Source organism: Bombus fervidus, chromosome 12 (assembly GCF_041682495.2).
Source record: "Bombus fervidus isolate BK054 chromosome 12, iyBomFerv1, whole genome shotgun sequence".
Classification (NCBI taxonomy): Eukaryota; Metazoa; Arthropoda; class Insecta; order Hymenoptera; family Apidae; genus Bombus; species Bombus fervidus.
Window position 1 is genome coordinate 2,424,684 of NC_091528.1, and position 25,538 is coordinate 2,450,221.

A 25,538-nucleotide genomic window follows, 5' to 3' on the forward strand; every position below is an offset into this window, starting at 1 on the left:
GAACTACATCTGTTATCTTAACCGAAACAGGGGAACGACTAATTCGCAGCGTCGATTATACGAATCGTAGCGAGAATTTACGCCTCTCACTGACGCGTTTTCCTCGCGATCGTGTCTCTCCGCGAATGGTAGCAACAGAATCCAATGGATCTTTCCGGATATTCTCTGACTTTTTGACAGCAACTTCTTATCTTGCTTAACGATAGGGCGATTGGTTTATCGCAATTACTAATTTTAAGGATTCGGTGTGCTGCTTAGCTCTGTAACAGAACAAAACAATATTGATGTTCAGCGAAAAAGATTATCGCAGCTTTTCAATTTTGGTAATCTTCTTCCGATTGTCTAAATGAAAATTTCATATCGATAAAAACGATAAAAGATAGCGAGCAGCGATGAGTCAGACTGTTAACCGAGTCAGATTTCGTATTATGCTCGGTATTATTGTTGGCTTAGTATTGTAATCCACGTTAACTTAACCATATTAAATTAGTTTCGAATTAATTTAAAGTGAAATTTATGCATCCCCTATTTTCTAGCGTGGCGAAAGCCTTGCCGCTTGCCCGTCTACACGCCTGTTGCTGCTTCCATCGAGCAACGTTTGCTCCCAAATAATTGATACACGCGCACGGTCTAATATAAAATTATAATTGAATTTTCAGCTTTGTCTGAATTAATTAACAGCAAAAACTTCGGTTTTATGACCAAGTTAAACATTCATCGACTGATAACCGTGGACACTGCCAGGCAACCGCCACCCATTGCTCGCTAATTAAGCGCAAAGTTGAAACTCTATCCTATAGTACACCGTAATCAGATTATGAATTTGGTCCTGAATGCAACGTTACATGGTTGCTGCGAGGAAATTGATAAGACAATGCTTTGTCCACCGTACCGGTTTCGGTATCGGTTTAGCTGTAAATAGGCGAAAAATTGATTCAATAAATAATATTGTACTATCCGCGTACAAAGCCGTAATTAGCTAAATACGGTTCATCAAGTCGATCTTTCACGAAACTCAATCGTCGTCGTCGTTTCTCGTGGCAGACAGCCGATTCATTGGGACACAGCGTCGTGTCACTACGAAAGCCCAGAGGAGACGTACAAAGTTTTGACAAATAGAGTCAATTTCGCCTGATAACGTAGAAACGTAATGAATTGTCGTGACGAGACATCGCGGAGGAAGTCGAATGCACCTTAAATTTGACGAGATCAAGGATAGGCCATAGATCTGGAACCTGGTGTATGCAACAAAGTTGAACAATAATTCAATCTTGCCAGTCTCCGTTTGAATCCCTTCGTTTCTTGTCGTTCTCTCTTATTATCTCGACTAGCGACTCCTTTCAACCTGGAAACTGCACTTACGATACGTGAGTGTTCGAGTCAGCGTAACGCCGCTATATACACCTATAACGGAAACTACTGGAATTCTGGCGCAAATACACAATAGGAAAGCTCATATTGCATACAGGCTCGTACACAAGGCACAAGGCATCGGCGGAGAGAGAGAGAGAGAGTTTGGTAATTTAAGTGAAATCCAGAATCTCATTTCATCTACCCCTCTAATATCGCAAAAAGCCATTGACACTACTGCAAGCGCCGCGCGCTCTCCACGATTCTCGATAAAATTTCATTTCGCCGATCTTGCGATTGACATTCTTCAACGAATGGCACCATTTTTTAATAACGCGATACCGGCTGACAGTCGCGACTGTAATTTTAGTTATATCGAAAGGTGGCTTTTCAAAAGAGGCAGATAAAGTTCTCAAAGGGACAGAAAAATATTTTCTGTAAAGATAGGTGAATCGATTGCATAAACTGATTTAGCAGTGGTTCACGGTGGTGATTCGATTCGTTATCAATTCTTTGATACGAGAAGTAAAGAAAACCATTGATCACTTTAGTTGGAATTTGCGAAATTGAAATGTCCGCTTATTTGTAAGAATTATGTATTTTTAATTTTTATCTAAATCCTTAGAAATTGCATGCAGGCGCGTTCGATATCGGAAAGTGAATAACGAATACCATTTTTCCACCGAAAAAATTTTCGATATAATCAATCAGCCGACTGTCGAATCGTTGAACTCTTATCGACGGTTACCCAGAAGTAGTTACAACACGCAAACGCGTGTATTAATTTCTGCGAACCAGCATGAAAATTTCAATGATAGTACCTGCATTCTGCCAAAATGGCCATTAGCGATCCATCGGGCGTATCAGCGTATGTAGTCGCTAATTAAAATGAGCCACAAAGAGAATTTCATACATAGCCAACCACACGATACCGTATCGGATAACCTTGTCGTTACATTTCCAAAACCACTCTAATCTAACCCTCAAACTGATTTAACGAATCCAAAAAAATTTTCCCAGCAAACATAAAAAAAAAAAAAGAAGAACGAATCCAAAGGATCGAAACGAAACAGAATTTCAACGAAAATTCCTTATGACCATGGTGTTCCGTATCAGAGCGCTCATTAACGCACTTACTGTTCCGCGTATCTGTAACAAGGGTGGTCGATCGAAGCTGCAAGGCGGAAGGGAAATCAGGTTTCGGGTATCACAGATCGGCCGATCGTCGTGTAAAGACGTGTAAACCAGCCGTGGCACGAGCTTAGTATCCGTGTGTGCAAATAGCTACAGATAAACGCCAACACGAGCATACATCTCTCGGTAAGGGAGACTAGGAAGAAGAACGAGGGAGAGAGAGAGAAAGAGAGAGAGAGAGAGAGAAGAAGGAAGGCGAATGGAAGAAAAGGTATCTAAAGGGTAAAGGGACGCTTGCGCGTACGAGCCTTAGGCTTAATCGAGGCTCAGATGCAGGGGGTTTCTTCTTATCGGGCGAGAAATATATTGGGTTCCGGTTCGCGTTACGTACGATCTGAAACCTCATATAGTAGGCGTGTTCGCGTAATTAAGCCGCAAGAGATTTGCATACGATCCGACAGATACACCGTCGTACAAACCGGCGGCGCGAAGAAGAAACCTTCCGCGGATGAGCCAGTTTTACTGCTTCAACCAGACGGCTGTTAAACACATTTTTGCCAACCGTCCATTCCGTAAAAATTCTTCGGTTTTAATGCAGTTTCGTCTGCCCTCGCTCGTAATTAACGTGGAAACGTCACCTGGGACAATATGAAGCGTTTAATTGCACAATTATAATTCTAAGGAGCTTCGAGGACAGATGCACCGGTGCCGTGCTCTCTAAAGTAAAAAATAATCCCTATTGTCCAGAATAATTAGTATTTCCCATTTTCCTACTACGTTTCCGCGCCACTGTGCGTGACTGCGAGTGCCTTCGATGTTACTCTGGAAGTTTATTATCACAAAAATGCTACTCTCTGTTATATATTGTTTATTCTTACCTTGTTTTTAACGAGATAATCCCGACGTTGTATACAGAAATTTTTATTTCAAGCGATTGCTATCCGTTCCAACTATTTCACCGTGATATTCGTCGGCGTATACTATAATCGCTAACAAGGAATATTCGATGATCGATAAAGAAACTCCCTAAAGAGATTGAAAGTATTGTGAAAACGTGATCCCGAATACACCAGTAAACGACGTGGATCATTTTGGACGCCACGTTTCCATACATACGGTGGTTCCATTAAATCAAATATAAGCTGAAATCAACCACGTTACCACGTTAATTGGGCTGCAATTTGGAATGGGTCCCCGAGCGCGAATGATTAGGATGATTCACGAAACAGGCTTTATCCCCTGACTCTGTGACAGGGCCTGAATCGATTTAGGTGTAAATAAAATTTAGCAGAAAAGATACGACATCTGCCGCGTCCATTAGATCATGATATCAGGTAATCATTAGCGGACCAACGTGTAGAATATACTACCTCGTTAGTGCGATCCAGCGTACATACATACGTATGTGCACACAGCCAGTGCATATACATGGCCAGAGCCATTTACAAACGCAGTCGTCGCACTGCACCATTCCTCCGAGCGATAAACTTTCTTAATTTATACTTGTCGATACCGTTGACCGGTTAAATCGTTTGGGGAATAGGTTCACAAAAATAAAAACGAGAAAGGAGAAAGGGGTTAGGCGATTTCCAATTATTCTTATAACCTTTTATAAAAGATATTTATTTCGACTACTCGGTTGTCCTCTTTGTGTTTCAACTTTTGTCAGATCGAAACGGAACGAAATCACCGGGGAACGATTCCAACGTTCCTGAGAATTTCATAAATCTGAACTATAACAGTCGACAAAAATACGTACTCTCGTGGAACATATTGTTTTATGGAATTGGTCTCTTATAGTAGGGAAAATATTCTTTGATTCTACTTTTTATTAAAGAAGGATATTTTTTCGCTACTTGGTGAATTTACCCGGGTTTTGGCTCCTTTTTGAAAATACATTTTTCATACTGACACGATAGTTTCATTTTCTCTGCGCGTTGTATAAGTGTAGGAATATCGCATGTGTTCTATTATTTCATCGAATATAATCTGAACTATCACGACAGAGAAGCGTAATCCTATCGGTTGTCATTTTTGCAAACGTAATACATATATATTACGTTATATACGTATAACAGTGATATTAAATGTATTAAATATTCTACGTAATACGCAAATAGAATTATCAGAGCTGAAACTCTTGAACGGAAAGCTTCATTTTTGAAAATAGAAGTAAATTTCCTAATTAAAAGTTTCGTTTCTATTATTTCGAGTTCTTAAATTTAAAAAGAGAATGTGCGCATGTGCCAACGAGGATTAGATCGACTAATGCAGTGTTTGAGTTAATTAATTTTTGCTTAGTTAGTTTAGAAAAACTGTCCAGAAAAACTTTCTCCTCTATTTTACTATAAACTAGGGAAACAGAGTTGTTCGATTAAACAAAACAAAAAAGAGAAAATATCGAATCGCGTTCCCCCGAGGTAACTAAAATTAAATTCGACAAAAATATTTTTCGTACCTATAACCTCTTTCTGGCATCGAACCGTTTTCTTCTTTCTCTCTTTTTTTTTTTTTTTTCGCCAAGCGAGCGAGCGAGCGAGTCACTTCGTTTTATAGCGCGATATCTTTCGAAGAAAAATGTTGGAGCAACACAGGAAGACACAGTTCTAAGCAAGAATTTTTCTCGACGTTCTAATTTTACTCGAGAAAAAACAAATAACCATGTTCGCCGATGCGTAGTTTGTTATTCTGTTTCCCGCAATGTTGCGTCACGAAAATGCAAATATTGTTATACCATGAAGTTTAAACACTACTACCCCAAATAGACAGAGCACTCATTGGAGGGTTAGCTGGTTGAACGCTGGAAGAAGATAAATGCACGCCTCGCATGTACATATGTAGTTTGAGCTAGTACGTTACAACAGCAGAGAGAGAAAGAGAGAGAGAGAGATTGCCATCTGAGAAAAAACTCAATTTGATAAAACGCAGATAAGACCTTCGCGCCTTCTAATTAAGATAGACTGATTAATTGGACGATCGTTTATCTCGTCGATGCAGAAACGATGAAAGAAACAACGGATTCCGCTGTTTCGATCATTAGCGAACTTTTCCGCGAATACTTTTCGATACTTTTTCATATATCACATATGGCATAAAAGATAAATGGAGAGTTATAAAATGAAATTTTACAAAATTCCTACGTGACGAGTTCCATTGTTTTATATGTAGGTGCCGAAAATTCGCGTAGCTCGTCGAACGATACGATAGAATAGTAGCAATTCCAAAAAATATTCTTCAAGAAAAGCATTTAGTATCAGTCATAATATATTTGCCATCACTCCGCTGCACGTCAGGATTTTTAATCTCGCAAATCTATCGTACGCGAGGAACAAAGTATTTTTGCAAACAATAAACGCATCCCGTAAATATGCCCGTGTGCACACGTTGCGCTGATATTCAGTTTACCGTGTGAACGAATATTTTTCATTTTATACATCAAAGTGCACTTTTGCGCTCGCCAGAGAACTATACGCATTTCCAAATGCAATTAATGGGAAGAACATTCAGCCCGAAAATAGTTGCAAATTTGCTAAACATTCGCCCCTCTTTAAAAATAAAATGGACAAAAAGCTTTTCAATGCGATAATGCCGAATCATGTGTAAAAATAGAAAAATTTTGTTCTTTCTTTTTTTAAAAGCATATTTTTTTTTGTTTTTTTTTGTTTTTTTTTTGTTTTTTTTTTTGTATACTATCAACCGTGTGGAAACTGCGTTGCATTTTCTTCATATATTTCAAAAGTAAATGTAAAAAGTCCTGTGTCTGTATTCCCAAAATTAACGATGTCATAATCATTCGATCAAAGCGAGAATTAACGGCTGATTGATATATAGGTTTTTGGTAAAAAACAAAAAAGAAAAGTTTAAAAAGGCCCAAGAAACAGGTTGTGCAATTGAATAGCCATCTTCGCCACCGTGAAAACGTAACATCGAAATTGAGCAGGATATTTCGCTTCTCCGTGGAACAGTTTGGCGAGCCTCAAAGATAATCGAGCAAGTTAAACTCTTGCGAATTCAACTTGAAGGCTGTAACCAAAGTTGGTGCTATCGCCTAGCGACTCTAATCGAATTGGCACCCGGGCAAAAGTTCAGCGGGAACTACGCAACTTTCGACCCACGCCACACATTTGGAAACAGAAATTCATATCGGACCTTTTTCGCGGGGCTCCATCTGATTTTTACCAAGTCACGAACTAACCTTTGAACTCCGACGTCGCTCCGATTTTCAACCTTTTTATAACAACCGTGATTTTATCCCCCACGTTTCTATTTCTATTTAAACTGTCTTTTCATCGTTTCACGTTAACGTTAGAAAAACTAGCTGAATCGTTTACATTCGCGAGCGAATTCATAAAAGTCGTTATTTCTTAACATCAATATCAAGCGTAATATTATGTATTTGCAAATTTATTTCTTCAAAGGCAGAGATCTTCTCGTCTTTGCTTAAAATAGTAGATATTATTAGATCGATAAGCCTTTATTGTCTCCATGGTTAAACATTATTCTAAATACATATGTGTATAGTTGGTGAAATCGTGAAGCGAAATACGGGCCCGCCTAACTTCACACCCCAACTATCTGCTTAATAATCTAAAATCTAAGAGCTTGACCCCTCTGATAATTTCCTTGCCACGCTGGGCGAGGTCAGATCGTAATCTAATAAACGTACCGCGATACCGAGGTCGGTACTTCTCGTAATTATCAAACGCGACACAATACCACGACCATTGTCGAATACACAATTTCCTTCGAAATGTATTACACCTGCTCGATGAACTTTATACACGTAGTATCGTTTCGCATCGTTCCTTGTTAATTTATTGCCGAATATGCTGTGCAGGTGAAGGAAATACTTGGAGAAAATTATGGAAAATTTTCGAACACTAATAAAATGACTAATTGCAAATAGATTATTGTTATTATCGGTATTATTCGAGTTCCTTTACGTAATTTATCTAATATTGTTTTATATAACACATTTAACTAACGATGGAACAAGTAATGCGTGTGTACGTGCGTGATTTATACTGGTGATTTATACTGGTATAGTAAAAAATGCATAGGAAGGTTTTATTGTCAGTGAAAACTAACTAGTCAACTTCTAATCGACACTGGTGCAAAATCCAAGAAAACCAGACAAATATATCTAAGTTCTCCAATTAAATGGTGCAACGAAGTATGTTTTCAAAAACGGAGTGTACTCGGTGCTCGAGGGTTGTAGCATGGTGACAAAAAATAATAAAGATAATAGGACAATAACTGTGCGCTGTTTGATGGGTAAAAGCCTGGGCGAGAAAGAACCACGAGAGAAAGCTCTATAAAACTATCTTCTGACGATTAAACTCGATTCGACCGATAATTTCCTCTTCAAAGCCCACTCGAGTTCATGTCTAAAGCCGGCCACAAAGCAGCCACACGGCCGCGTCATTATATTTTTCGCAATTATCCGTAGGATGGGCACTCGTTGAAAATAAAAGAGAAAAAATGAGAGAAGAGAGAGGAAGAAAGAGAGGGAGGGAGAGAGAGAGAGAGAGAGTGAGAGAAAGAGAGAAGGAGAGAGAAAAAATGGAGAAGAACGAAGAAAATAAAACGACCACCGCTTTGGTCGCTTCATCAGTTCGTTAAAAAGTTGCGGGGCCGGCGTTTGGCGGTGATTTCTCGTGTGACGTCGCTTTTCCGCGCCAGCTTCTCATCCCGTGCAATAACAACCGGTGTCCCTGCCATTTAAAGCCCGGAAAATGAACGAATACCTGCATTGGATGGTAACAGAATTCATGACCACTTTTTCGGAATAAATTTTTCGCGTGAAATATCCGCATTTCGTAAGATATTCTACTGATTTTAAAAGGTATCGGACGATAAAGTATTTCCAGTTTCTTTACTCTACGTTCATTATTGAGCAAAACAATCTTCAAATTTATGTTAATTTCTTTATCTCCATAAAATATCTATTTTACCGTGAACGATAAAATGTTGCATTCGAACAAGATTGTCGCAGTTTCTTCGATTCTTTTTAATTACCACAAACTACCCGTAGCGGGGCAAGATGAACACTAAATACAATACACGATATTTGAACAAATTCGAGCAAACATTTACAAATTGTAAAGCTCACTATCATCCGCAAACAGATCGTTCCAGAGAAAAAATAAATAATCTGGAAAAATATTTCCCAATACCGTACGCAATTGTATTTAATTCTCCCTTTGGAAAACAGTCGAATTACTCGATCATTCGCAGGAAAAAATGGTACGTTTTCCGAGCGGTGTTATTCGCTCACCACTTTTCACCTGGTGCAATAGCGCCGTTTTCCTACCGGATTCTCATTTTGCGCATCAACAATACACGCAAACAGGCCGATGTATTTCTGCGTGGGCCGTTCGATGCGGTTTCACCAAATCGACATGGGGTTGTTCCTATGCGGCATGACCTTCTCTATTTATTTCACCGCTATCCACCAACGCCATTGTCCCCCGGAGGCGGAAAACGCAAAAATGTATTTTTCGAGAACGATTCGCGGTAATCGGAAGTCATCACTGACTCTCGCGAAAAAGGTCGCTTTTAAACGTTATTCTCTTTTCCACGAATCGCTGCACTTTGCCACACACGCGGCTGCATCATCCAGCTGAATTATTGGCGAGCATGGCGTTCGACGGTCCGCACTGTAAACGCCGCCGTTGCATTTTTCACCGTTCATAACGTGCCCGTAAACAGATTAAATGTTAAAATCCTCCGCCTTCATTATCTTTCAGGTTGTGTATTGTCGAGCGTTTTACACGAGATTAGCGCCGATCTGAGATCCAGCAGGATAGATTGTTGCTCGTCCATTGCTCGAAAAAAAGTACCGAGAATTCTCAATGAATACTAAAGTACAGTGAAAAGATTATAGCGGAGTATCGTGGAAGTGATTACCAGCGTTAAAGCGTGTCTCGACTTTATAAAGAGCGAATGTGCACATGCAAAAGGAAATAGTTGAAGCAGTTGAAACGAGAGAAAGGAATTGAGAATGAGAGAAATTACAAAGAAGAAAGTTGAAAGAGAGTTTCTAGAGAAGTGAGAGTGTGAGTTTTAAGCAGCAGTATGCCTCTGGCTAATTCGAATTTAACAAGAGTTACGCTATAACAGCTATCAGTGTATCGTTTTGATTAACTGTAGGTTTGGTCGTTTTATTTCACAGCTAGAAACCTATCGAGAATTGCTAGAGACATTCAATATTTTGAATGCAAGCAAACGCGGCAGATTTTCGAACCGTCGCTACCACGCGAAGAAAACCGCGAAGAAATATTTTTCCCGTCGAGTGCGCGAATTACGAGGCGTGAATGAAACAAAAACGGTAGTAAAGGAAAGAGGAAGGAAGAAAAAGGTACAACCGGAAAGGTCAGCCAAGATTGGAATAATTTCGAGCACGTGGGTCGAGCAGACTGACTGAAAGCCGTTTTATCGCCAAAGGGTTAGAAAAACGAGAAATCGAGGAAAAGAATATGTACTTCGTGGCAAGGGTGTGCATAAACTTTGCAGTCAGCCTGTAAAACACGGCCTGTCTGCGTTGGTGGCTGTTTATTTCCATCAAAATTGCGGCAGAATGTTTAAAGCGTAGGTATTTTGAGTTTCTCACTGAAATAGAGAAGAATTGTTCGCGTATCGCGTAGGATTGGACTAGAACGCTTATGATTAAAACATCCTGTTCACGATGCAAAGCGACCTGCTTGACTTGAGAATTCCTGATGCACTGTAAACGAAGGAATTTTTATAGCTATTCTAGTCGAAGGGGAAACTACCGTCTAACAAGAAAAGTAGTGAGTCTCGGGTGGAAAGTTTCCTCGATACGGGCGACCAGATTTTTACGCGATTTCGTCAACAATCTTATCGGCGAGGATAAACACCGGGAACGGTGCATATCTAATGGAAGAGAAATAACGCGGAGAGTAGCGCGTTTCGTGACAACTCACTTAAGGCTGTTTGATTCGATGAATCAATGTTTCAGGTGTAGCGTGTAACTGATAAATTCATCGCTTCTGGTTCGTTACATTCGATATAAGATCAAATGGAAGTGAACAATGAAGCGCAAAAAAGGAGACTTGATATTCAGATTCTAATTGTTTGTAATTTACATATTTTGAAATGTTTGCAGTCTTAAGTTTGAATGAATTTGGACGTGCAAATTCTTATCCTTAAAATCCGAGTTCTTCAAATTCTACCCGAGAAGAAATTGTTTTCAATATAATAACCGGCTCGGTTACCGAATTCTACCCTTAATTAAGGGTTAATAGTTTACGTAAGCACATGATGATTAATGGATCCCTTCTTACGGCGTAACGTTTAATAACGAGCAACGTGTACATCATTAAACTAGCAGATTAAATGTAGAAAGTTCAAAAAGCTTTCATCGTCGGGGCAAACCTTTCGCAACGAGTTGCAGGTAAAGCGAACAACATGGAACAAGGAACGATACGGAGTCGCGGAATAATTGCAAAGACGTGCATTAACCGATATACGATATACATCCTCCTGGTAAAAGGGAAACTTTTGCGTACCTGTAATCATCATGATGCCAGAGGGTTAATACACGTTTAAACGTAGAGGCGACGCATAATAGCAAGGTTGCTCTCTAATTTGCGTGAACTTTACGCGCCGCGCGAAGCTACTTTGTTTACTTAATGTCCAACTTTATTCCATCAATTTAGGGCAAGTTTGGAGAAGTCCTGTTAAATTTGCATGTTTCTAGTCGAAGTCAGGAACATCTATCCCGGCTGTAACATCAATCATCATCCCAGCGTCTTTGTACATGTTGTGTAGTAGTTAATAAACTCAAAATATCGAGTGTTGTTTAAAACACGTCTTTATCGCGAGAAACTGATTAAGTCTTTGACAAATTTCCCCGTTGAAATTTTCTTAAAGCGAGTTGTTACATCGTTATTGCGTTATCGAAAAATTACAATCGAAGAACTGGGTAGAAAAATTGTACGAGCGCATCTTTCTCAAAGAACTCTTTCGATAAATCAAATTGACCAGCTGCACTTCCTGTAGATTATTCGGGCGTAAGAAAAATGAAAAAAAAAAAAAAGAATTTCACTTCAGTCTAATTAATCGAGAGACGTAGCTCGAATTCTAGGATAAAATCGATAAGGTGTTACTTTTATCTCTTGCAGGTTTTTCAGTGGAATATATCAATGGATTACGAACACCAATCCCGAGCGTCTGATGGTCACCATTCGGGAAAGAAAGCCAGTCATTGCAAAGAATAGTGAACGTCTCTCACGATAATATATGTCCCCATATCAGCCCGGAAACCACGATGCATTCTCCAGCCGTCATTCAGAAGTTTTCAATCACTCGACATGCAATCCGAGTCTTTGATCCACCGAATTTTTACACGTTCGCCGTGATAACGAGACGCTTAACTTTTGACTCGTGGAGAACATTGTTGATCCGACCCTCGTATTTCTTCTCTTAATCTCGCTATTTTCTTATCTTGTAATATATAAAATGTCCGAATGAAAGTTGTTCGTTGTATCGCCAAGTAGGTATGTAGCAAAAGTAAATTGTTTCCAACAAAACGATATTTTCGTTAATGAACTTACAGTAATGAAAAATAAGAGCGTATTTCTTTCCACCGAGTAAGACGGACGTTTAATACGTTACAGCTTGATGTATCTCTTGTACCTCTAAGACGAAGTAATTACAGTAAGTTAAGAAAAAGTAGTCATCTAGCGACAACGGAGCAGATGTATAGAGCTAAAATCGAGCGGCAATCGCGAACCAACGAAACTCGCGAATCGACGGCGATTAAACGAAATGATCGGTCTGTTCGATAGGAATGGGGAAGGGGAGAGCTTTGAATCCGGAAGCCGGCAGGGATCGAACACGATGTTTCTGTTGAATGGAGGGGTTGACGTAGACATAATCGAACGGGTGCGAAGAACGTCATACGCACTTCGTGTTCATGCGGACGACGTGACCGGATTGCTGGCTCGACCGATTTGAAAGAATTGCGAGTCCATCCACGTAACATAAAATATAGTAAATCGGGCAGAGAGTAATGCCTGGCTCGTAAATAACATGACATATGTTCGTAGGAGGCACGGCTGGCATGCACGCGGTAAATCTCCCTCCCAAACGATCGATATAATGGCGGCCGATTGCAACGTTACGCGCGTGCACCGATCGATCGAACCGGACCGGGTTTAGCCGTGTTACTTCAAAAACTTTCACAGACTTGAAAGCTGCCAAGGGCCCGACCTGCACCGATCAACGTCAAGTTTCCAGGACGTTTCGCGGCAAAACACGGCTTCCGCCGTCCTCGCCGCCTTCAGATACCGCCATTGTTACCGGTGGTTACTTACGAACAAGGAGAATACCTACGTGCCCCCTATTTAAACTTCCCTCCGCACGTGGAAAACAATATCCAAGCGCGTAATGGTATCTGAATGTCCATATCAATCGCTTTTAGCCTGGATTGTTTCTCGTGACAGAAATATTAGTGTTAAAACTTTCACAGAAAGAATTGACAGGGAATAGACGCAGACAAGGGGCTGTTATATTATCCTAAGAATAATAAAAGTATTTCAGAAATTACGATGTGCGTTACTTTACTATCTGTTACTCTATCTTTCTTATTCAGTGAAACCAAAATTAGTTCTGAAGCGTGATAATCTTTTAATGGAACTGGATTATTCGTAGTTTGAGAAGAAAAAGAAGAAAATACTTTTCTGTTAATTATTAAGCGCTGGAAAAATTGTCAACGCAAATAGGCTGGTTAACATATTCTGTTATTATCAGCCAAGCCAATAGATCGACTTATGTAGAAGCTTCTACGCAGCTTCAGTAACGTTGTAAACAACTTTGCCGCAAGTTTCTCACGACACGATGAATCAACTCAACCATTGAGAGATCAAAGCCAAGTTCGCAGAAAGCTAATGTTCGCCGATTAACTCGATCATTGAACACGTCTCGGCAAATAATCCTCCGTCATGGACAATAGTCTGCAACTTTATATGAACAGTTCAATAAACATTTTTACATATCCTTGCTTTGATAAGATATTACAAGAAAAATACTACAAATATCCTCGATCTCGTTCATAAAATACCTAATCTTCCAACACTTTATAGTATGTTGCGCGTGCCCCCCCCCCCACGCACACACACAACAATACAGTTACTGCAATGTTTCCATAAAATGCATTCGAGGGTGGAATTAATCCAGGAAAGACAAGAGAAACGATTACGTAGATCCGGAGAAAACCGCGCGGAGGTAACCGGAAGCACATGGGCAAGCCATGACGCGACGACCATCGCTGAGAGCATGGCGTTCGTATGCAGAAAAATGCAAATTCCCTCGTCGTTCAGGATTATATACTCGCCGGCTAAGTGTCTAAGAGGAAAATAGAGGAGATCAAGCCCACTACGGAAGCGATACAATCGCTTCCACGGTGATTCAGCCGAAGCTTATTTAATTTTACGTCTTGCCTGTAGCCGGCCATCACGCGAGATTCGGCCGAGATGCGGGACTTTGATTCGACGGGAGATTGATTAAAACAGATTGCTCAATTACTTCCAATGAAATTTGTTTTTCCACCATCTTGACCTCTTACCATTGCGCGAGTTTATTAAATTCGTTAAGGAGAGAAATTAAAAATTCGCTTACACGGTTATGCCCGGAAGAGTTTTAACGAGCTGAAACATACGACCGCTTCGTTAGGCCGGCGTAAAGAGGAAACTGGCACGCGATAGTTTCGTTTACCTGCAATAATCGAAATGAACTTGCCAATTTTAATGAAATAATTTTAACAGAGTAATATAACGACTCCTTAATTTAAAAAGAAAAAAAATGATGTATTTCTAGTTCCTGCTGCGAGAAATTATCTGAAAGAATAAAAAGGAGAAAGAAAATCAAAAACATACGATTGCCATTTTATTCGCGCATTCACATTCAAACCTATAAAAAGAAAAGCTATAAAAGGAAGAAATATAAATCTTCAATATCTCGCTATACCATACAAGGAATTTCAATTCTATTCCGTGGTCTCTACCGACAAATAACCTATGGACAAATGACCAACGAGTGATTACTATTTATTCTCCTATTACTCCAATCGAAGTAGAAGGAAAAAAGGAATCGTCTTGCTTTATCGGAAGCAAAGCGTCGCGCCGCGCTTAACGCGAAAATGAAAGAGGCTGATTCGACCTCGGTTTTCAATCTGAAAGTGCTCGACACACGCCCGATCGCTCGGTTTTCCATACAGTGCCGATCGACGATTAATACTCTTCCCTTTTTGATCGCTCCTTTGGTCTATCTAGATGTGTACGCGACCACGGGCACGATTCACACGAACAGAAACAAGCCAAAGTAACTCGATGTTCCGCGTGTATCCAGCCAGTTTCATCAACCGATTTTGCAATTATCGAAGAAATAAGGGGACAATTGCATTTAGCTGCGACAAATCGCCACGCGGAACTCTGGACAGGCAGTACATCGTCGGAAACGAGAGGCACGGGAGGAAACAAACATGCCCGGAAACGTAATATGAAGTTCCAGGCTACGCGGCCCGTTAATCTAACAGCCTGATGATGGTCGAAACCGTTTTACTCATCAAGATTGGCTTGTCGTTAGGGGGTTCCGTTCCCCGAAAATTTACTGACTCTTGATTGCTTTCTCCGACGTATAACCCGCCCTTTTCAAGACCGCCGCGTCATGCCAACTACGATCACCTCCTATCCTTAAACCGACAAATTAAAGTTACTATTTCATAGCATCGGAATAGAATCGACGCCGGATTCACAATTTTATTAAATTTTTCATTGATCTTGGTTTTTTCAATCTTTCTTTTACATATAAATGAAATATATATACTTAAATTTGTATACGTAATAAATAATCCTAAAATCGTCTTACTTCGAAAAGTAGTTAAATTATTCATCCCTTCTGTATCGTACCCAGTCAAGCGATCAAACTCCTTTTTCAAAATTTATAGACTCAAAAACGGGAAATCGTAAATCCATCTGAACATTATTCCGCTTAAGGAAAAATAAGCAGCTGCTAAAATACGGCTACCCACCGGCTGTTTTAATTATTTTATCGAACACGCTATAACTAATAACAGCAGCGTTATTTGAATAATTGGACGATAATTGAACATAAGTGTCGGTAGCAAAGGATGTTTTTAGTTCCAAGTTTCAAGAACGTACGATCATCTTCTAAAAGTGCCCTCGAATCCTGGCCAAGTACCAGATTTTTAACAGTTTTCCCATGTCCGGGCTCGACGATCCATCGTTTCTATTAAAAGACTTTCATCGCCAGCCAATAACCATTAAATAACACCGAAAAAATCTATAAGATCAGGCTGACCTCCGCTTCATTCTGTCCCATAAAATAGTGGAACCACCGAAACGTGGAACCGTCGACGCGACGGTTCAACGAATGAGCACAGGCGAGGGTATCGGATAATACAGAGAGACCTGGAAACAGGCGGGGTGAAACGGTGTGGCGGAGGATGGAGAACCGAGCAAGGCAGCCTAAGTGAAACGAATGTCGGTAGTTTCCCGAAGCAGTTTCGGGATGTTGTAACGGTGTCAACTTTGTCCATTAACCATCGATTTCTCTCGGCGCGTTAGCCAACTGGGCTGAAGCGTTTACCCCTTTTCGCTGATAGCAGTAACTTCGCTCCGGCCTGACAACCTTTACAGTTTTACGCTTTCTCACCAACTTTTTTCCTTACACCTGGCTGTCGTGATGCGGTTAATTGCGATCGTTGATGAAATACGTTGTCCAACGAGACTCGAACTTTATTCGCGTAATTCCATCGGGGGCAAATCGGATTTTGTCGTATAAGTTCAGCGAAACGAAGCAATTTCAACGCGAATTTTATAGATCATTTAATAGAAATTTTATCGTAAAAACTCTTAACTCGTGGACGAGTTCGTTTTCCACCAATTGATCTTTACCTCCAATGGACACATAACGTGTACGTACATCGACGATATTTAAAATTCAACTGTCGCCTATTACAATTTCACGCGCAATTTCCAGGATAGAGGCAAACACTAAAAACCAACGTTCTTCTGTTCCCCGTATAATCTGCCAAAATTCCCAAGCTTTTTGTCGCGACGACGAAGGGAGGGTCGCGTTACTAGTCACCTTTTGCGTGCACTGTCTCAGGAGATGAATATAAATAAGGGTATTAAAGCAATAATAATACTCGGCTTACATTAAGTCAAGTTACGTTCATGGGGACTTACCGTCGCACTTGAAATTAGGTTTCACGCGTAGAGCTGTCGCTTTTCCCCCTTGACTACGAACGAATGACGGGTGTTCACCGAATGCCGACGAACAAACACCATGAATATTTTAACCGGTGAATTAACGCCAAGGTAACACACATCTTGTTTTATGAAGCAGCCTGACAATAAGACCATAACACGGATTTAGCAAGTTAATCCGTTCGGTCGGAACGCGCGTGGCCTTGTTCCACCCCACTTTTAATTAAGAGCGCAATCATTCCATCGTAATCCAATACTCGATCCCCCTTCCTACCTGTCCATCGCAATTCCCATCCCCCTCCCGACTTACCCGCACTAAAGTTAAATTCGCCATAAAAAAGTTTCCACTTGTTCTTCTTTCATTACTCGTCGACGTTAACTTTCGCGCCAAACTTTTGTCACTTGAAAATGAATTTTTACACCGATGGCGATTGCTATATTAACAAGCCGGCGCGGCGACTGATCGTTACAACTCAGTTAAATTAATATTTTGCTTTATTTTCTTTTTCTTTTTCTTTTTTTAAGTGACGAATTAAAAATATTTTGTACGATCGCAAATATATAAATGATTGTAAATATTCATTCTTTCGTTGATAACGTCGATTTTACGCCCACTTGACATCTACTTTAGGTGTCGTCGTAGAGGAAATCTGTGCAACACGAATCGCTACAATTGGTAAATACGTTACAGCGCTAAATACACATCAACCACGACGCTATGTATCAAATGCAAATAATAAATCGCAGTTACGAGCAGATATAAACGAAATATTCTATGATACGATATTAATGCGTTACGATGTGCGAGATATCACGAGCGTGACCAATTTTCGTAAACTGTTTCCTTTGATGCAGTAATAAAGCGTTTACTATCGCACACGGATGCGTATCTCGAATCATAAAGTCCGTTTTATAACCCTAAACTCTTCTGTCGTTTCCCTGATCATCGTTCACGAATCAGTGGGCGCTCAGCTCCCTTGCTTTGTGCTCGGCCGCTTTTACGTTTGAATTTTAAGCAGTGCTTTTTCCTCTCGGCGCTCAACTTTTCCGCTCGTTGATCACGCTCAAGTGGCTAGCGTAAAATCACCGCGTTATTTTCGTACTTTCAATTTCCCCGCTTCTTTGATAATCCTTGAAGTTAATCTAAATCTTTATTTGGAGCATTTCGCAGCTTTACATAACTTTCTGACACACGTTCGTAGCTATAACTTCTAATAATAAAGTAATTAATAAAAAAAAGTATATATCATCATCATGAGAAAATGTCGTAAGACATCGGAAAATTTTAATAAAGTTTAGTATCGAAGAAGAAAAATTTCCTGCGTGTACTATTCCAAGAATCGATAATAATGTATTAACTGTAATGATAAGCAAACATACGATTCCTTGTTTACGTTTACCAGGCTCAGAGAACTATGTAATGCAGCATCGCGAGCTAAAAATGTACTGACTCCGTACATCGTTTCAGACATTTATTGCGGATCATAAAGTACAAAGGAAGATAGCACACGCGCCCAAAATTCAATTTATCATCGAATCGATAGGAATTTGTTATCTCAACCTTTTTCTTTTTTTTTTTCGAAAAATTTCTTCCATCTATATAAAACGCTTTAACCACGATAACGATTATTCACCGATATAGATATGGAAATAGATCGCAAATACGATTTGAGGACAGCAAACTCACCAGTGAATCACCAAACTCGGACATGCACAGCTGAGATGCTCGTACAGCCTCAATCGACGTCTTAAAGAGAATCCTTGATATCGTCAACAGAATCGATTCTGTAATCAGAGAACCATAGAATTAACTCCACACGAAATTCACCAGCATCGTTCAATTTTAAGTTACAACTGTACGTAATGAATATAAAAGTTTTTCGTTTTGTCATTGAAAATACTTAACATCCTTCGCTACATTGTAGCGATATAAATTTTTAATTGAACAGCTTTTCGGGCAAGAGCGTATTAACCGATTAACCGATTAGTCGATTAACCGACGTTGTTAATTCGCTATGAAGCCAAAAATTCGGTGTAACTCGATAACAAGAAAATAAGCGGCAAAGATGTTTGATAGGGTGCAAAAATAACGATGGGACGTTAAAAATGGTGAATCAAAATTCGCGTTTCACCCGGTTCAACTATAGTTACAAGGCGAGTACGCCCTATTAACGTCATAGCTTTGCCGCGATGCGCTGGAAGCTGCTTAAACTTAATAGCACAGAGTAAGCTTAATGTAAGGTGTTTTTATATATTTTGCGGTGATATTTTATAGAGAGATTTCATGGTGAAAACAGATATCAAACCAATTCAAAAGTCGGTTGACCAAAGAGTATAACCAGCAACCCCCTCGAAAATGTTGCGAATTATTAGATTGAGTACAATGCTTTACATAAAAATGATAATTATAAAATATAAATAATTACTTAGTAAGTTATTTAATACATTATTGAATAAATAATTGATAAATAATTATGATTATAATTATAAAAATATTTTACACAAAAATATTGGTAAAAAAATTATTAAAGTCTTCTACTTTTAAACCATAATTTTAGAATTTCGTAACATCATAGATCAATATTGTCAGAGGTAAGAATGATGGAAATATCCTTTTCCATCTAATTACTGACTAATTATTACTGACTAATTATCATAATTATCTTGGATAACCCAGAGTTTATTCACAACTTTTCCTATTTTCAGATGTCGCATCTGTTTGTCGCACCTTAGCATATTTTAAAACCATCACTAGTAATACCGTCTATGATTTATTCAAAGAAATTCTTACGATTATGGTCTCGTATAATAATCATAATTAACCTCATTAATAACTCCTTATATAGATTCTTGGAGGATATCCTCCAAATTATGAAATCATTTTATTATCGAATTGTCAAATCATACCAAATTATCTTCAAGTTACCTCAGATCACATTTCAACCTTCGTAACATATTCGGTACTTCTACTTTAGTTTCTGATTAATTTTATAATCTCATTATATTCTTTCCACCAACTATACCTAATAAAAGTATTATATTGCCGGACGATAGTATGTAGTATTAATACTGGAACGATGAAATTTTTTCTACACTTTGACCGTTAAACGATTCAATTGAACTGATGTAATTTCTGACGCACGCCTCCTCGTCATTTATAGAGAATGGGTAATACTTTGCGCACCAGTAAATCTACGGCGTATTTCTATTCTCGTATCACGCGAGAGTTATTAAGGTCTGTACACCGCGTTGCATTTAGCCGACACCCCATAAAACTGCAAACACGTTGTCAACATTGGTTTTATCGTGTGCTCATCGTGACGTAGCCGATTCGCCCGGATACATACTGTTGCCGGTTATAAACTTGGCCGTTGTTGCGTTTGAAACATTTCCAACCGGTTTATTCGATTGACTTTTGCCATTGCGACGCAACAATCGCTAAATAATAATAGCGTAGCTTGATTTTAGGTATCGCGAGTTAATCGAAAAAATAAAATGATATATAATGTACTAAAGAAGAGAGAGGAAGGATAGCATTTTAAAATTAATTTCAATTCCCTTTTAATATTTTTCAAGTCGGGCGATATCGAAACGGATGATCATTGAAGTTCATTTACTCGAGCGTAAGAATATTTTACAAAGCGCAAGTAGCTTCGCGATATTACCTACACGAACAAAAGCATTTATGATGGTCTCGAAAGTACTGGCACCTAAGGCGAGAAGTTGCGCCAAGTTATATGCGCACTTACGATTAAATGAAACGACTCGTAAAGGAATACGTACAAATGCTGTCTAGTAAAATCCAGGTTAGAGAATTTATTCGTTCGAAAACTAGCCCTCCTGTTTTACCATCTTCGTATTATTAGACAAAATTCTGTGCCTAAATCCGCGTGGGTGTGCCAGAAAGTAGAGCAAAATAGCCGACGTCGCGTTCAATAGGTCGTTACAAGACACGGCGTGTGTTCCTCCGGCTCGAGTTACCGTCCGTTAATTATATTTCAAAGACAAGCATTATTTCGATGCAGCAGAGGCTAAATCCCCATTAACGGATTCCTCGCGAGCAACTATAAATTCCTGTCTGTCAGAAATCGCGCGTTTCACCCATCGTTTACGTGCTCAACGACGTACGCAGAGACACGTTAGAAGTTGAGGAACGTTCAACAGTCGCCCGCATTGTCTCCATCAATCGTCTAATACTCCAACTCGATTAATTCTCATTAAATTCTCCGACTTACCCCTTGCCCACCTTCTGCAGAGCTCCTCCTTTTCCCAAGCAAATCAGATTAATTCCGACCGCGACGTGTTCTCCGGCAACTATTGTACTTCCGGCTACTCGTTAGCCCACATTCAGAACGGTCTAAGGGTGCAATTAAACGTTGAAGTACAATTTTAACATCACCCCTGTTAACCGCGTTTCTGCTACGGTGGCCCATCCAAATTGCCCCTCTCCTTTGGATAGTATCGGAAAATTGAGTTAAAACAGCGCCTCGTATCCTTAACACCGTGTTCCGAATACATGGAAAGGCTAGAGAGTGAGAGAGAGAGGGGAAGCATTTTCACCGCGGTCGGGAGGCCAATGGCCGCCCGCCGACGTTGGTGTGGCCGCCGCCGCCGCCTGCACCGCAGCCAAGAAATTTCCATAGATCCTTAACGCGTCGGTGGAGCGTACGCAAAGCGGCAGACTTTGCGGCAACGCCGCGTCGTGCATCAGCCACAGGTGCCCTCTCACCGACGCGATGTCTCACCGACGCGAGGCGTTTATGGCTGTTGTAAAAGCGTCATCTCCCCTGCACGGTTCGGTAACGTATCGGCGTCCTTCGGTGTACGTGCACCCCTTTGTAACGTTCTGCTGTCACCGGTTCCCACCTATCTCCCTTCTACTTTAGACCACCCTTCGATGGATGAAACGACGGCTATCGCGACATGAGCATTCCGCGTTTCATGTGAGACGCGAGACGAGGGAAGAGAGATTATACGACACGACGATGATATCCGAATTTTAGCGTTGAAAGAGCTTGGACTCTCGATATTTCCGCGTCTATGTCTATTGTTTTAAGATCGGAATGGGAGAAGAGGAAATTTTAATAGATTTCTTTCTTTCTCTCTCTCTCTCTCTCTCTCTCTCTCTCTCTCTCTCACTCTCTATCTATCTATTTATCTATCTATCTCTATCTCTCTCGGAAGCTTTGAACGCTTTCTCTCTTAGTGGATCTCTAAAATTTCTACGAAGCAATTTGACCGCTTTCTTAATTTTGGTGTTAACCCTTACGCCGCCGCGTTGAATTACGATCGTGATTTCACTTTAAATTTTAACGACCACGTGTCGCTGAAATTTATTCTCCTCCCTTACGAGGATCGATATAGTAGTATTAAAATGTTCCTTGGCCTCTATACCTAAAAAGGGGCTAATATCACTGCACAAAAAGGAAAGAGTCGCGTATAGCTCTGTAGATTTTTCGCAGTCCCCCGTTTTTTTCCCCCGTATCGACAATGTGTATAAAGGACTACACTTTCAGACAATATGGCGAAACACAGTTACATAGATCGTTATCCAGCGTGGTTTTCGCCAGCTCTTCGTGTCTCATAGTCGCCTGTACCTTCGTGGCGTAGATATTAAAATCAATACGGTATGCATTTGACTGGTACACCGTAGCCACCGCTATTACCGCACGCGGGAGCCACCAGGTCGTACATACAGTTAGCTGTTACTAGCTACCTCTCTATTTCGCTTCTCGCTCTCTCCCCTTCCTTTCATTCTCTCTCTAGCGTCTCCTTACCGGTACACACGGGAATTGTAGCTGCAACTGCAGTGCCTTGCATCGGACAAGCAACCGCTACGGTATGCCTGAGCCTGCCAAACAGCTGAGTGAATGGATAGCTCGACTATAGGGTGTGAAACTGTTACGAAGCTAGGACGGAGAGCGATAGAAAGGGATGGAAAGGAGATGGTTTGTTGTTTGGTGGGTAAAGGCGGAAAGGAGTTGGACCAAGTCGCTGGATAATTTCATACCAAGTTAATCAGACGCGGCTACACCCTCCGGATGATGCATGCGATGCGGAGGAGAAGCGAAGAACCGGAGAAGTTGAGGGGTTTGCGCGAGGCTACCAATGGAGTTGCAAGAGAGTGAAAAGGAAAGAGAGAGAAAGAGGAGAAAAAGAGAGAGCACGAAGAAGAAGAAGAGCACACGAGCATATAAGCCACGACATCAAATACTGTCCAAGATGTGCCGATGTCACGTAACAGCTGCTGCTAATAGCCTGTTTAACCGGCAGCCCGAAACCTCTCGTTCTCACGCCTAGACTAATTATAGTGTAGGTTCTTAAATTCGCGCGTGTTGCGAGCCGACATTCTGCACGCGGATACAAATAGTGCTGGCATTCTTTTAAACCGGCTGTGAGTTCGCGGGAAGGAATAAAGGTACGAAAATTATTGGAGAAATTGAAATGTAGGGAAATACGTAAAAATATCTAAAATATTCAAATTGAAATAATCGTTATATATCCAGTAGTTTCATTGTTTTACTTGTGTCAGCAACGCTTGCAACGCGTCAGTACTATCAACCAGCGATGAACTACAAAACTGAAAGCATTATTTTTCGTTCGACCTCTGTATTTTTGAAATATTTCATGAAAAAAGCTTTTATGGAAGAGAATAATCGTTCAATTGTTGTTTGATATGATATCGATACAAAAAAAAAAAAAAAACGAGGGTTAACACACAATCAAGATTATGGGCTTTCATCGATCGTCTTGCAATTTACAGGAAACGCGTTTTTCGTTTATCGGAACGATTTATCGAATTAACCGTGAATAATTGTTACAACATGCCGGCTGTTTGCCCACCGCGGACACCGACTAGAATCTGCGATACACATCCACCGATGTCAAATATTTTTCCACCAAATACTCTTCAAATATTTAAGTTACAATGTGAGTGCGCTCGAAAGACTTCAAATTCCCAGTGGCTACGGATCCCGAATAACAGTATGCAAAACAGGCGACGTGGCAATTTTCGAACGCGAATTCCACGCAAGGATATTAACTCCCAATGTGTATCTTTGAGTCGTCTCGGAAAAGATCCGGTTATTTTTAATTTTCGACTACTTCGGTTCCATCTATATACTATACCTCGCGCGATGAGAATCATCGACAAAATAAACAATCGCGTATATCAAATGTTCAATTACGAATAACTGTGTACAAAATTGCAAAGTTAAGGATAACAAGCTATAATTAAACAAGCCAAACTATCGTGGCCATTCGTGACTCTGCGATGCTGATTACGAGTTAATACAGCGATTAAGACATCTAATAAACACCTAGCATCAAAGTATCCCTATAACTTTGCAATTTCTCTGGAATTGAGTTTACGTGTACACCAACTGCGAACCAGTTAGGATTTTCCGTCTGCGCGCTTAATCACCGGCTGTATCAAATGCCGTGCAGTGTAACAAGCGGTATGGCTGATAGAATACCGTTGCGGAGGGAGTTACATTTGATATTAATTAATTAGCTACTGTCACTTCCCAGCAGCGTGTTCGTCATCCACCAAGGTTGCGGCGTGTATGTCAGTAGCTGGGGGTAGTTGCGCTCGAATCACCGTAATACCTTGTGCGCCCGACATCCACCGAAAATTAGACGTTTAATTGTCCCGGACTGCGAACGCAATCGACTTAACAATTTATGCGAGACCCCATAGTAAATCCGACCGCATGTCAAATGGGACAAAGCTCAATTTCGTTTATATTTCCACTTCTCGATTATTAATCGCTCCCGAAAGGTAATTAAGTGCTCTTTCTCTACAGTGTATGTAGTTGCAACCATCCCATCTGATTCCTAATTAAATAATCCTATTAGTGACTTGTGTCACGTCTCTTGAAACGTGCCTATAAGACACCATCTAGAGGGCTACAGGTTAAGCTTCCCTATTTAGACGTACATTAGCGATCGTGGGACCACAAACCTAGTTAAGGCCCCCGACGACGTCTTACAGGAAAAGATCCAATAATAGTCTACCTTACCCTGTAGATAGACGTCGTGATATTGCAGCGCGAGTCAATTTTTCCTTGTCCAATGTCCGAAAACACGATTTTTAAGCGAATCCATGAAATTGTAGTCCTGCGCCGAGTCCAGTGTGGAATTCCGAAAAATTGAAGTCGCTGTGCAGCGTTCGCGGTAAATTCTTTATTAGAAAAAGTTGCGAGCGCAGCCAGTCGTTCGCCTTTCCCGCTGGAGAACGCAGGGAAACGTGCTTAGTGGAAAGTTAGAAAAATTTCACGTCATACGTAGCGTTCTCCGGGTAACTCGGCAAATTGTTATGGGGGCAACTGTTTTAAGTTCCGGTTCCGTCAGAAAAGTACATTGCGCCTGAGTACACGCGTCGAGGGTCTCTGTTATCGGCCGAGTATCGAGGAAGAACGGGAGGAATGGAAGTTAAAATTTTATGAAGCACACAGCTCGCAACGACGCACGATACGCCACCGAACCGAATTGCAATTGGAGATGTTCTTGCCCCATGGGGTGTAATCAGCCAGTGCAACGAAAACACTGCCGTTTGGAGTGAACATTCAGCATTTAGAGACACGCGCGTTTCCGCATTTCGAAATTGATCTTTCGTACAGATGGAAGCTTTTGGCCTTATAATTTAAGAAATTGCGAGATTTAATTAAGAAGCGTAGCAGAATAGCCGGGAACAAATTTTATCTCGGAATTAATCCTACCTCCGGCCTTCCGGTGTAAAAAGAAACCCGTGGAGACAAAAGGGTTTTCCTTTCTCGTCTGTACACACTGCAAGATATC

At 40.5% G+C, this 25,538-nt stretch overlaps 1 protein-coding gene across 3 annotated transcripts in view; it reads right to left on the minus strand.

Annotated features, from left to right (window-relative positions):
• Positions 1–25,538, minus strand: part of LOC139992606 (uncharacterized) — a 248,876-nt gene that overhangs the window by 173,896 nt on the left and 49,442 nt on the right. For all 3 annotated transcript variants that reach the window (XM_072013566.1, XM_072013563.1, XM_072013565.1), the window contains one exon: positions 18,427–18,524. The gene's annotated coding sequence lies outside the window, so the exon portion shown is untranslated. The remainder of the gene's footprint in view (positions 1–18,426; positions 18,525–25,538) is intronic.